A 14,670-nucleotide genomic window follows, 5' to 3' on the forward strand; every position below is an offset into this window, starting at 1 on the left:
GGCAATTTTGTTCAGAAAATCCAAAGATGATAACTCTATGGAAAAGATTTGAAAGCCAGGCTCTATAATATGACATTAAGAAGGCAGGGAAGAGAAGAGGAAGGATGTGTATTTCTTTATAAATCTTTGCTAAGAATCTTGGGGTGGGGAGAGAGAAGCAAACATCTGCAGTGGTAAACTTTTTTTCTCCTTAAACCTAAAGGACAGCTGAAAAACAATCTGTTGTTTGTATAGAAAGAAATGCTAGTAAAAGAGGAAGAAAATACACTTGGGGAAACATCTGCTCTGAGAAATCACTTGAAAAGTAAGCATGGGGAAACATTTGCACAACATACAACATATACTGTGCTGCAGAAATGGAGAGAGAATAATGCAGGGAAGATCTGCATGCACAAATATATGTGGCATAGGGAAACAAGTAAAAAATATATATTAACTATTTTCATCTTCAAAATTAATTAGCAAATATATTTTAATACTAGGCTGTAAATGTCATTATCACTAGAACACAGTGACCTCAAATGGCATCTATCGCTCTAGCATAAGTTAACATCCCTGCCCAAACTTATGAGGTGCTCATTGTAAGTAGAGTAAAATTGAAATGGAGGATGTTTTCCCTGCTTTTGAGGAGCTCTTGGCTAATTTAGAAAGATAGAGTCAATGTCTAGAGAGGACATATTGACATATACAACACCATAGAAGTAAATGTAAATATGACGCCGAGAACACAGAAGAGTAATGAAAATTTACAAAAATGGAATAACCTGGATGGAGTGGGGTTACTCAAGAAAGGTCAGAGGTCATTAGCCACATTAGCTGCCCTTGAGCCAAATCCAACCAAAAGTTTTCTTTGGTTTGGTTTGTGTGCACTCACGTGCACACACACACACACACAAGCACAAATTATATTACATATTTAAAAATTGAGAAGGTTACCATAAGAATTTAGATACCTGGTTTCTTCGGAAAAAGTAGATAATCAAAAAAACTGGATCTACTTTCCTGTGTGGCAATAGTCAGCTTGACCTAAGTCACAGCTGCGTACGTTAGAGGCAGCCTGTGTTCTGTCCACCACATTCCCCTCCACTCCAAATTACATCTCTACTGCATTGGTTAAGAAGATTGCTTTAAAGGCAAATCAGAGCAGAAGCTCTCAAATACTAGGTATGTAAGGAACATTTGTATGTTGTGTTTGTACGTTTTATGTATGTATGGAACCATTGAGTATGTATGTATGTGCACACATGTATGAAACACCTGGCCTCAGTGTATGTTACATAAGAAACATTTGAGGTGTTGATTACAAATACCATTTCCTGGAATATACCACAGAACTACAGTCTCTGGGGCCAGGTGACTGGAATATGAATTTTTTAAAAAACTAGCATCATAAATATTTCTTAGATACACATAAATTTGCAAACCACTGTTCTTGGCCATCTCCACTCAAATTCACTTTACTTACTGGTGGAAGATTAACCTTAATCTACATGTTGCTTTCTGCTAAAAAATCTTTAATGATTTCCTCTTATCTAATGAATAAAGTTCAAACTAGTCAGTCTGGCATACAAAGCTTGCTATGATATATTCCAAGGCACTTTTTCATTATTTTCTGACTACATAAATCTTTCATTCTTTTCAGGTTGAACTACCTCTTCCTCATAAATGCCTCATACCTCTAACCACTAGACCTTGGCAGAGGCTTAACCTTATATGTGAAAATGTATTTTTTCTATCTGCCTATTAACTGATACCTAGGTAGATACCTAACTTAACTTGGGACAATCATAATTTTTCCCCAGTGTTTCTCCCTAAGAGGTTGTAAAACTCAAGAGCCCATGACATTTATGTGTTCATATATGTGGGGCAGAAAAGCAGAGAAAGGGGGGGGACCTTGAAGATGGCGGAAGAGTAAGACACGGAGATCGCCTTCCTCCCCACGGATACACCAGAAATACATCCACACGTGGAACAACTCCTACAGAACTCCTACTGAAGGCTGGCAGAAGACCTCAGACCTCCCAAAAGGCAAGAAACTCCACACGTAAATGGGTAGGGCAAAAGAAAAAACAGAGACAAAAGCATAAGGACGGCACCTGCACCAGTGGGAGGGAGCTGTGAAGGAGGAAAAGTTTCCACACACTAGGAAGCCCCTCCGCGGGCGGAGACTGCGGGAGGCAGAGGGGGGAGTTTCGGGACCGCGGAGTAGTGCACAGCGACGGGTGCGGAGGGCAAAGCGGGGAGATTCCTGCACAGACGATCGGTGCTGACCGGCACTCACCAGCCCGAGTGGCTTGTCTGCTCACCCGCCGGGGCGGGCAGGGCTGCGAGCTGAGGCTCGGGTTTTGGTTTTGGACGGAGCTCAGGGAGAGGACTGGGGTTGGCGGCTTGAACATAGCCTGAAGGGGTTAGTGCACCACGACTAGCCGGGAGGGAGTTCGGGGAAAAGCCTGCACTGGCCGAAGAGGCAAGAGACTTTTTCTTCCCTCTTTGTTTCCTGGTGCGCGAGGAGAGGGGTTTAAGAGCGCTGCTTAAAGGAACTCCAGAGACGGGCGCGAGCCGTGGCTAAAAGCGCGAACTCCAGAGACGGGCGCGAGCCACCTAGACGAGAGCGAGCCGCGGCTGAAAGCGCAAACCCCAGAGACGGGCGGGAGACGCTAAGGCTGCTGCTGCCGCCACCAAGGGGCCTGTGTGCGAGCACAGGTCACTCTCCACACCCCTCTTCCACGGAGCCTGTGCAGCCTGCCACTGCCAGGTTCCCGGGATCCAGGGACAACTTCCCCGGGAGTACGCACGGGGGGTCTCAGGCTGGTGCAACATCACGCCGGCCTCTGCCGCAATGTCATGCTGCCTCTGCAGCCGCAGGCCCGCCCCGCACGTAGTGCCCCTCCTACCCCATCCCCCAACCCCCGGCCTGAGTGAGCCGGAGCCCCCGAATCAGCTGCTCCTTTAACCCCATCCTGTCTGAGCGAAAAAACAGACGCCCTCCAGGGACCTACAGGCAGAGGCAGGGCCAAATCCAAAGCTGAGCTCCTGTGAGCTGTGAGAACAAAGAAGAGAAAGGGAAATCTCTCCCAGCAGCCACAGAAGCAGCGGATTAAAGCTCCACAATCAACTTGATATACCCTGCATCTGTGGAATACCTGAATAGACAAGGAATGATCCCAAATTGAAGAGGTGGAATTTAGGAGCGAGATCTATGATTTTTTTCCCTTTTCCTCTTTTTGTGAATGTGTACGTGTATGCTTCTGTGTGAGATCCTGTCTGTATACTCTTGCTTCCACCATTTGTCCTAGGGCTCTATCCGTCCATGACTTTCTTTTAAAAATTCTTTTTCTTAATAATTAAGTTTAATTGTAATAACTTTATTATACTTTACCTTCGTTCTTTCTTTCTTTCCTTCCTTCCTTCCCTCCTTTAGACAACGAATCACCCCAAATTGAGGAGGTGGTCTCAGGGAGCAGGATTTATGATTTATCCCCCTTTACCTCTTTTTGTGAAGGTGTATGTGTATGCTTCTGTGTAAGATTTTCTCTGTATAGCTTTGCTTCCAACATTTGTCCTAAGGTTCTATCCGTCCCTTTTTTTTTTTTCTAAATATTTTTTAATTCAATAACTATATTATACTTTAGTTTATTTTTACTGTATCATCTTTCTTTCTGTCCTTTTTCCTTCTTTCCCTCCTTCCTTCCTTCCTCCCTCCCTCCCTCCCTCCTTTCTTTCCTTCTTTGTTTCTTTCTTCCTTCCTTCCTTTCCTCCTTTCCTTCTTTCTTTACTCATACTTCTACTAATTCTCCCTACTTTTTCTCCCTTTTATTCTGAGCTGTGTGGATGAAAGGCTCTTGGTGCTCCAGCCAGGAGTCAGGGCTCTGCCTCTGAGGTAGGAGAGCCAACTTCAGGACACTGGTCAACAAGAGACCTCCCAGCTCCACATAATATTAAACGGTGGAAATATCCCAGAGACCTCCATCTTAACACCAGCACCCAGCTTCACTCAACGACCAGCAAGCCACAGTGCTGGACAACCTATGCCAAACAACTAGCAAAACAGGAACACAACCCCACCCATTAGCAGAGAGGCTGCCTAAAATCATAATAAGGCCACAGACACCCCAAAACACACCACCAGACGTGAACCTGCCCACTAGAGAGACAAGATCCAGCCTCATCCAGCACAACACAGGCACTAGTCCCCTCCACCAGGAAGCCTACACAACCCGCTGAAACAACCTTAGCCACTGGAGACAGACATCAAAAACAACGGGAACTACGAAAGTGCAGCCTGCAAAAAGGAGACCCCAAACACAGTAAGATAAGCAAAATGAGAAGACAGAAAAACACACAGCAGATGAAGGAGCAAGATAAAAACCCACCAGACCTAACAAATGAAGAGGAAATAGGCAATCTACCTGAAAAAGAATTCAGAATAATGATAGTAAGGATGATCCGAAATCTTGGAAGTAGAATGGACAAAATGCAAGAAACAGTTAACAAGGACCTACAAGAACTAAAGATGAAACAAGCAATGATGAACAATGCAATAAATGAAATTAAAAGCACTCTAGATAGGATCAATAACAGAATAACTGAGGCAGAAGAACGGATAAGTGACCTGGAAGATAAAGTAGTGGAAATAACTACTGCAGAGCAGAATAAAGAAAAAAGAATGAAAAGAACTGAGGACAGTCTCAGAGACCTCTGGGACAACATGAAACGCACCAACATTCGAATTATAGGGGTTCCAGAAGAAGAAGAGAAAAAGAAAGGGACTGAGAAAATATTTGAAGAGATTATAGTTGAAAACTTCCCTAATATGGGAAAGGAAATAGTTAATCAAGTCCAGGAAGCACAGAGGGTCCTATACAGGATATATACAAGGAGAAACACGCCAAGACACATATTAATCAAACTGTCAAAAATTAAATACAAAGAAAGCATATTAAAAGCAGCAAGGGAAAAACAACAAATAACACACAAGGGAATCCCCATAAGGTTAACAGCTGATCTCTCAGCAGAAACCCTACAAGCCAGAAGGGAGTGGCAGGACATACTGATAGTGATGAAGGAGAATAGCCTGCAACCAAGACTACTTTACCCAGCAAGGATCTCATTCACATTTGATGGAGAAATTAAAACCTTTACAGACAAGCAAAAGCTGAGAGAGTTCAGCACCACCAAACCAGGTTTACAACAAATGCTAAAGGAACTTCTCTAGACACGAAACACAAGAGAAGGAAATGATCTATAGTAGCGAACCCAAAACAATATATAAAATGGAAATAGGAACATACATATCGATAATTACCTTAAATGTAAATGGACTAAATGCTCCCACCAAAAGACACAGATCGGCTGAATGGATACAAAAACAAGACCCTTATATATGCTGTCTACAAGAGACCCACTTCAGAACTAGAGACACATACAGACTGAAAGTAAGGGGATGGAAAAAGATATTCCATGCAAATGGAAACCAAAAGAAAGCTGGAGTAGCAATTCTCATATCAGACAAAATAGACTTTAAAATAAGGACTATTAAAAGGGACAAAGAAGGACACTACATAATGATCAAGGGATCGATCCAAGAAGAAGATATAACAATTGTAAATATTTATGCACCCAACATAGGAGCACCTCAATACATAAGGCAAATACTAACAACCATAAAAGGGGAGATCAACAGTAACACATTCATAGTAGGGGACTTTAACACCCCACTTTCACCCATGGACAGATCATCCAAAATGAAAATAAATAAGGAAACACAACCTTTAAATGATACATTAAACAAGATGGACTTAATTGATATTTATAGGACACTCCATCCAAAAACAACAGAATACACATTTTTCTCAAGTGCTCATGGAACATTCTCCAGGATAGATCATATCTTGGGTCACAAATCAAGCCTTGGTAAATTTAAGAAAACTGAAATTGTATCAAGTACCTTTTCCGACCACAACGCCATGAGACTAGATATCAATTACAGGAAAAGATCTTTAAAAAATACAAACACATGGAGGCTAAACAATACACTACTTAATAATGAAGTGATCACTGAAGAAATCAAAGAGGAAATAAAAAAATACCTAGAAACAAATGACAATGGAGACACAACGACCCAAAACCTATGGGATGCAGCAAAAGCAGTTCTAAGGGGGAAGTTTATAGCAATACAAGCCCACCTTAAGAAGCAGGAAACATCGCGAATAAACAACCTAACCTTGCACCTCAAGCAATTAGAGAAAGAAGAACAAAAAAACCCCAAAGCTAGCAGAAGGAAAGAAATCATCAAAATCAGATCAGAAATAAATGAAAAAGAAATGAAGGAAACAATAGCAAAGATCAATAAAACTAAAAGCTGGTTCTTTGAGAAGATAAACAAAATAGATAAACCACTAGCCAGACTCATCAAGAAAAAAAGGGAGAAGACTCAAATCAATAGAATTAGAAATGAAAAAGGAGAAGTAACAACTGACACTGCAGAAATTAAAAAAATCATGAGAGATTACTACAAGCAACTCTATGCCAATAAAATGGACAATCTGGAAGAAATGGACAAATTCTTAGAAATGCACAACCTGCCAAGACTGAATCAGGAAGAAATAGAAAATATGAACAGACCAATCACAAGCACTGTAATTGAAACTGTGATTAAAAACCTTCCAACAAACAAAAGCCCAGGACCAGATGGCTTCACAGGTGAATTCTATCAAACGTTTAGAGAAGAGCTAACACCTATCCTTCTCAAACTCTTCCAAAATATAGCAGAGGGAGGAACACTCCCAAATTCCTTCTACGAAGCCACCATCACCTTGATACCAAAACCAGACAAGGATGTCACAAAGAAAGAAAACTACAGGCCAATATCACTGATGAACATAGATGCAAAAATCCTCAACAAAATACTAGCAAACAGAATCCAACAGCACATTAAAAGGATCATACACCATGATCAAGTGGGGTTTATTCCAGGAATGCAAGGATTCTTCAATATACGCAAATCTATCAATGTGATAAACCATATTAACAAATTGAAGGAGAAAAACCATATGATCATCTCAATAGATGCAGAGAAAGCTTTCGACAAAATTCAACACCCATTTATGATAAAAACCCTCCAGAAAGTAGGCATAGAGGGAACTTTCCTAAACATAATAAAAGCCATATATGACAAGCCCACAGCAAACATCATCCTCAATGGTGAAAAACTGAAAGCATTTCCACTAAGATCAGGAACAAGACAAGGTTGCCCACTCTCACCACTCTTATTCAACATAGTTTTGGAAGTTTTAGCCACAGCAATCAGAGAAGAAAAGGAAATAAAAGGAATCCAAATCGGAAAAGAAGAAGTAAAGCTGTCACTGTTTGCAGATGACATGATACTATACATAGAGAATCCTAAAGATGCTACCAGAAAACTACTAGAGCTAATCAATGAATTTGGTAAAGTAGCAGGATACAAAATTAATGCACAGAAATCTCTGGCATTCCTATATACTAATGATGAAAAATCTGAAAGTGAAATCAAGAAAACACTCCCATTTACCATTGCAACAAAAAGAATAAAATATCTAGAAATAAATCTACCTAAGGATACGAAAGACCTGTATGCAGAAAATTATAAGACACTGATGAAAGAAATTAAAGATGATACAAATAGATGGAGAGATATACCATGTTCTTGGATGGGAAGAATCAACATTGTGAAAATGACTCTACTACCTAAAGCAATCTACAGATTCAATGCAATCCCTATCAAACTACCACTGGCATTTTTCACAGAACTAGAACAAAAAATTTCGCAATTTGTATGGAAACACAAAAGACCCCGAATAGCCAAAGCAATCTTGATAACGAAAAAAGGAGCTGGAGGAATGAGGCTCCCTGACTTCAGACTATATTACAAAGCAACAGTAATCAAGACAGTATGGTACTGGCACAAAAACAGAAAGATAGATCAGTAGAACAGGATAGAAAGCCCAGAGATAAACCCACGCACATATGGACACCTTATCTTTGATAAAGGAGGCAGGAATGTACAGTGGAGAAAGGACAGCCTCTTCAATAAATGGTGCTGGGAAAACTGGACAGGTACATGTAAAAGTATGAGATTAGATCACTCCCTAACACCATACACAAAAATAAGCTCAAAATGGATTAAAGACCTAAATGTAAGGCCAGAAACTATCAAACTCTTAGAAGAAAACATAGGAAGAACACTCTATGACATAAATCACAGCAAGATCCTTTCTGACCCACCTCCTAGAGTAATGGAAATAAAAACAAAAATAAACAAATGGGACCTAATGAAACTTCAAAGCTTTTGCACAGCAAAGGAAACCATAACCAAGACCAAAAGACAACCCTCAGAATGGGAGAAAACATTTGCAAATGAAGCAACTGACAAAGGATTAATCTCCAAAATTTACAAGCAGCTCATGCAGCTCAATAACAAAAAAACAAACAACCCCATCCAAAAATGGGCAGAAGACCTAAATAGACATTTCTCCAAAGAAGATATACAGAATGCCAACAAACACATGAAAGAATGCTCAACATCATTAATCATTAGAGAAATGCAAATCAAAACTACAATGAGATATCATCTCACACCAGTCAGAATGGCCATCATCAAAAAATCTAGAAACAATAAATGCTGGAGAGGGTGTGGAGAAAAGGGGACACTCTTGCACTGCTGGTGGGAATGTGAATTGGTTCAGCCACTGTGGAGAACAGTATGGAGGTTCCTTAAAAAACTACAAATAGAATTACCATATGACCCAGCAATCCCACTACTTGGCATATACCCTGAGAAAACCAAAATTCAAAAAGAGTCATGTACCAAAATGTTCATTGCAGCTCTATTTACAATAGCCAGGACATGGAAACAACCTAAGCGCCCATCATCGGATGAATGGATAAAGAAGATGTGGCACATATACACAATGGAATATTACTCAGCCTTAAAAAGAAATGAAATTGAGCTATTTGTAATGAGATGGATAGACCTAGAGTCTGTCATACAGAGTGAAGTAAGTCAGAAAGAAAAAGACAAATACCGTATGCTAACACATATATATGGAATTTAAGGGAAAAAAATGTCATGAAGAACCTAGGGGTAAGATAGGAATAAAGACGCAGACCTACTGGAGAACGGACTTGAGGGTATGGGGAGGGGGAGGGGTGAGTTTTGACAGGGCGAGAGAGAGTCATGGACATATACACACTAACAAACGTAGTAAGGTAGATAGCTGGGGGGAAGCAGCCGCAAGGCACAGGGATATTAGCTCGGTGCTTTGTGACAGCCTGGAAGGGTGGGATGGGGAGAGTGGGAGGGAGGGAGACGCAAGAGGGAAGACATATGGGAACATATGTATATGTATAGCTGATTCACTTTGTTATAAAGCAGAAACTAACACACCATTGTAAAGCAATTATACCCCAATAAAGATGTTTAAAAAAAAAAAAAAGAAAAGAAAAGCAGAGAAAGACCTGGAATGGACCTTAGGTATATACATTTTTGACAAGCAATTTGGTGGGTGATTCTGAAGTAAAGGAAATACTTTCAGAACCACTGGTATAGGAAATAAACATTGATCTGGAATCAGAAGACCCGTTACTAAACTTGAGCCCACCATTAACTTACTGGGTGACAGCATAAATCGGCAAAGATTTCTGAACTTCAGATTTGTCCATCTGTAAGATGTAGGAGTGGTACAGTGAAAATGATTATCAAAATATTGAACGATTGGGAATGCATACTTCTCTTATTGTTGAACGTTGCTTTGCTATTTCTCCAACAGACTGTTTCTAACCTTTACAGTGTGATGCTCTGAATTTGTCCCAAACATAGTTCCATGATTGGTGACCACAAAAAAAAACCTACTCTGTAGAATAGGATTTTAGCCAGGTGACATAAAGGTTTTCTTCCCTCATTGACTTCAGAGAAGGAGTTGTGAGAAAAACAAAAAGAAAAGAAAACAACATCAACAAAAAAAAAACGGAGATGCTAAGTGTGTGCTGAAAGTGAACTGTCCACAGAAGCTGAAGCTGAAATCATACAGAGATGGACAAAGGGAATTTATTACAGGGTTACAGAGAAGCATCTGTTATGGGGTCTGATTTAAATCTTTGGCTGTAGCAATTTTATTATGAACTTTATGTCTAAAAGCAATAACAGTGCAATAAATGAAATCTTATGTGTGTCTGATATTTTTATCGGTAGCTAATATACCATTCCTACAATATTTCTTAACATCTAACATGACCCTTGGAAGATTGTCCCTGGATAGAAATTTTCTAATTCTAGAAAGGAACTTCTTGACTCACTTGTTCTTCATGGTAATATGACTAAAAAGTCCTGTACACAAGATTGTGCTTAATTTGGAAAATATCTTATTCAAACATATGGTAAATACTAGGGATGATATGAAACATTTGTTAAACTACCAAAAGATCCAAGAACACTTCCCTGGTTCCAAGAAGTTTATATATACACATATTAATAAATATATATACATATATATAAATAAATATATACACATATATATTTATTTGTATAAATATACAAATAAATATATATATATATTTAATATATATATATATTGCCTCGTCTTCAAAATTCCAAATGATTAGATAATTCAATTCAATGAGGAAAAAAAGCCGTTATACTTACTTTGGATACATTATAAAACAAATCATCAATTTGTTTGTGGCATCTGTAGACAGCCACAGTTTTTCAATTATAAATAAATAAAACATCTCAGCTTTATATACCATTACATGGTGGTCTGAAGAAGATTCTGAACAAGTTGCATATTAAGTATTGGGTGGAAAAGAACAACTGCCTTGTTTCTCAAAAGGAGTATTAAGCTTCCAGTAAAATTCAAGTATTTTCAAAAGATTTATCTCCCTCTTTCACATTGATAGGAAATGTATAAAATATGTTATGTCATATGTTGGAATAAATTTGTTAGATACTCAAGTAGATAATGAAGTATTTGAAATTTTGGAGAAGGTGAAGAATCATGAAAATAACCATCTGCTTGGGTATTACCTACCACTCCTATTACCTGCTTTCTCTTTTGTTGACTTCATAACCATTTTGAAAATACACAAAAAGATAGAAAACATAGTCATTAAGAGTGAGAACCTGCACAACCTGAACTGGTCATATACAGGTTACATAAATAGAGACATTTTTCTAACATAGATTTAAATTGGCAAGTGATTAATTTAAGGAAGGGAGCTGCCAAAAGTAAGTTTCCTTTAAATGCCAAAACCTGTTGTCTTGTTATTTGAAAAGTGCCAAAAATATTGACTGACCTGAAACATTGATTAAAAGCTGATTGCTTTGACCAAATATTTCTGAGAGTTTCTCCAGTGTGGCTCTGCTAACTTTGGAAAAAAATTTGACATACCTAAAAGGTTGTAAATTCTTTAAATAAACATGCCATTATTTTTCAGAATTGTTACTTTCAACGTTTTTGTTTTGATTCAGGCAATCAGATCCCTTAATTTGAGCTTTTGAACATGAATCTTACTATGTGAGCACTTATAAAAGTGTAAAATTGAATCGCTATATCTTGAAAATAAATATTTTAGATCTATTAATTAAACTTATTGTTAGAATATTTATAATTCTTTTATCACAGTAATCTAAACACGACAAGATGTTTCTTTTCGGGGGGGGGGGTTCTGGACACATTACACTTTTCAATGTAGATTAGGATTTATTTACACCAAAATAGACTTTATAATTCAACTTCTACTTGCTGAGGTAATTATATACTATGATATTAATGAATGCTAGTTAGAATTAAGCCCAGAATCTTCTGACATATTGAATTTATTCAAATTTTTATATTATAGCCTGTCTCACAGGCTATAGTTTTCACAGAAATGATTTGATTCTTTTTATGAAGTATGGGATAAATCACACTAATTGTATATACATACAAAAGACATTTCTTCATGAGAATATAAAGACTAAACTAGTATTTAGATTATTTAAAATTCCATTATAAAATTTTATATAGAGCCAATCTTACAGAAGAGAATACATTGTTTTCATAATTGATGCATACTGTATCTTTATTTTTTGGTTGTTAACAACTTAATTTATATATAATTCAGAAACCATATAATTCACCCATTTAAAGAGGCTGGGGGGTGGAGGAAAAGAGGAAAAAATGTAAAGTGTATAATTCAATGGATTATAGAGTATTTTGAGCTGTAAAACTATAACCACAGTCATAGAACATTTTCATCATCCTCCCCCCAAAACCCCTCTACAAATTTAGCCATTAACACTTAATCCTCCCCCTCCCTTCTGTCCTAAGAAACCACTAATCTATATTTTGTCTCTATCACTATGCCTTTATGGATATTTGATATAAATGGAGTCACATGCATTGTGGTCTTTTGTGACCAGCTTCTTTCATATAGCATAATGTTTCCGAAGTTCATCCATGTTGTGGCATGTATCAGGGAATCATTATTTTTTTAGCCAAATAATATTCCATTGTAAGGATATACCACATTTTATTTATCCATTCATCAACTGATGAACATGTGGGCTATTTACATTTTTGGGCTGTTATGAATGATACTGTTATAAATATCCATGTATAAGAATTTGTGTGGATATATAATTTCAATTCTCCTGTTATATCATTAGGAGTGGAATTGCTGGGTCATATGGAAACTGTATATTTAACTTTTGAGGAACTGCCAGACTGTTTCTCATAGTAGCTGCCGATTTTACATTCCCAACCAGCAGTGTATGATGGTTCAAATTTTTCCACATCTGTGTCAATATTTATATTACATTTCTTTTTTTTTTTGTTTTTCTTTTTTTTTTTTTTTTTTGCGGTACGCGGGCCTCTCACTGCTGTGGCCTCTCCCGTGGCGGAGCACAGGCTCCGGACGCGCAGGCTCAGCGGCCATGGCTCACGGGCCCAGCCGCTCCACGGCATGTGGGATCTTCCCGGACCGGGGCACGAACCCGTGTCCCCTGCATCGGCAGGCAGACTCTCAACCACTGCGCCACCAAGGAAGCCCTTTTTTTTTTTTTTTTGTGGTACACAGGCCTCCCACCGCTGCGGCCTCTCCCGTTGCGGAGCACAGGCTCCAGATGCGCAGGCCCAGCGGCCATGGCTCACGGGCCCAGCCACTCCGCGGCATGAGGGATATCTTCCAGGACTGGGGCACGAACCCGCGTCCCCTGCATCGGCAGGAGGACTCCCAGCCACTGTGCCACCAGGGAAGCCCTATTTTACATTTTTTGATTAAAGGCATCCTAGACATCTTAGTGGGTGTGAAGTGAGTATCTCATGATTTTGCTTTGCATTTCCTTACTAATGATATTAAACATCTCATCATGTGTTTGTTGGTCATTTTCATAAATTCTTTGGAGAAATGGCTTTTCAGGTTTTTGCCCATTTTATAATTATTTGTCTTTATATTGTTGAGTTGTGAGAGTTATTTTCATATTCTGGATATAAATTTCTTATTATATATGACTTGCAAATATTTTCTCCAATTATGTGGTCTGTCTTTTTACTTTCTTGATGGTATCTTTTGAAGCACAGAAGTTTTTAAATTTGATGAAGCCCAGTTTATCTATTTTTTCTTTTGTTGCTTATGCCTTTATGTGTCATATTTAAGAAACCATTGCCTAATCCAAGGTCATGAAGATTTGCATGTATTTTTTAAGAGTTTTATATAATATATTGTATCAATTCTGGATACTGGCAACCCTGAACCATTACTGGGCTTTCTGTTGTTTGCTTGACTGGACTCTTTTAGTAAAGTCTATTTCCCTTTCAGTGTAAAGTCTTTTATGTTGCATCTCAGAGTGTGTAGCCTTTGGGTATGTGCACAGCCACTCTGGAATGATAGTATTTTTAACAGTCATTTAGCCAAGTATCATTAGCATAGCATTTTAGCAGTCTTTTCTTTGAGTCTCCCTTTCCTGGACACATCCAGTAGTTAGATAGATTCCACTAATTGCTGGCACATTGCTTTGTTGGTTTGATCATGCTCTGGATCCTAATTTTTCCACAGTTTGATCCACTTAATTTGGGGCCCCTTCACAGGGATAGTTTTTGAGGCAGGTATTTGAGGTTTTTTCTTATATCAGGAGGTGTCTTAGCTATCACTTTTCATAGTTTTCTCTGGTAAAGCAGCTGGCCTGTGATTTTGCTTGTTGTCTCATGGAGCTACCAGTCTCTTTTTATTTGCTTATCACCAAAGTCTTCATTGTTTTCAAGAGGGCCCTTAGGCTTGAACTTCCCCACACTTCATTTCAAATGAAGTCAGTTCATCTGTGGAATGTTTCAGAACTCTCTGTTCTTATAAACTCTCTCTACCCCTGGGAGAAAGATCTCTGGACCACTACTGGGGATGCTAGACACAGTGGTAGCCTCTGGCCTTCTCCACTTGCTTCTCACAGTATTTAACTTCTGTCCTATGAGTGAGCTGGTTAGGATTCCAGGATCAGGATACCAGGATTCTCTGTCTCCAGCCATTGGAGTGGAGCCTCTACCATATGAATGGAGACTTATTGGAGGAAGAAATCTCCAACCTCTCCACCACACTCACCTAGAATTTAATTTTTGCAATGAGTAGCTTGGGGAGGGGGAAATGAGAAATGCTAGCAGCCTG

Source organism: Phocoena sinus, chromosome X, assembly GCF_008692025.1.
Source record: "Phocoena sinus isolate mPhoSin1 chromosome X, mPhoSin1.pri, whole genome shotgun sequence".
NCBI classification, from domain to species: domain Eukaryota; kingdom Metazoa; phylum Chordata; class Mammalia; order Artiodactyla; family Phocoenidae; genus Phocoena; species Phocoena sinus.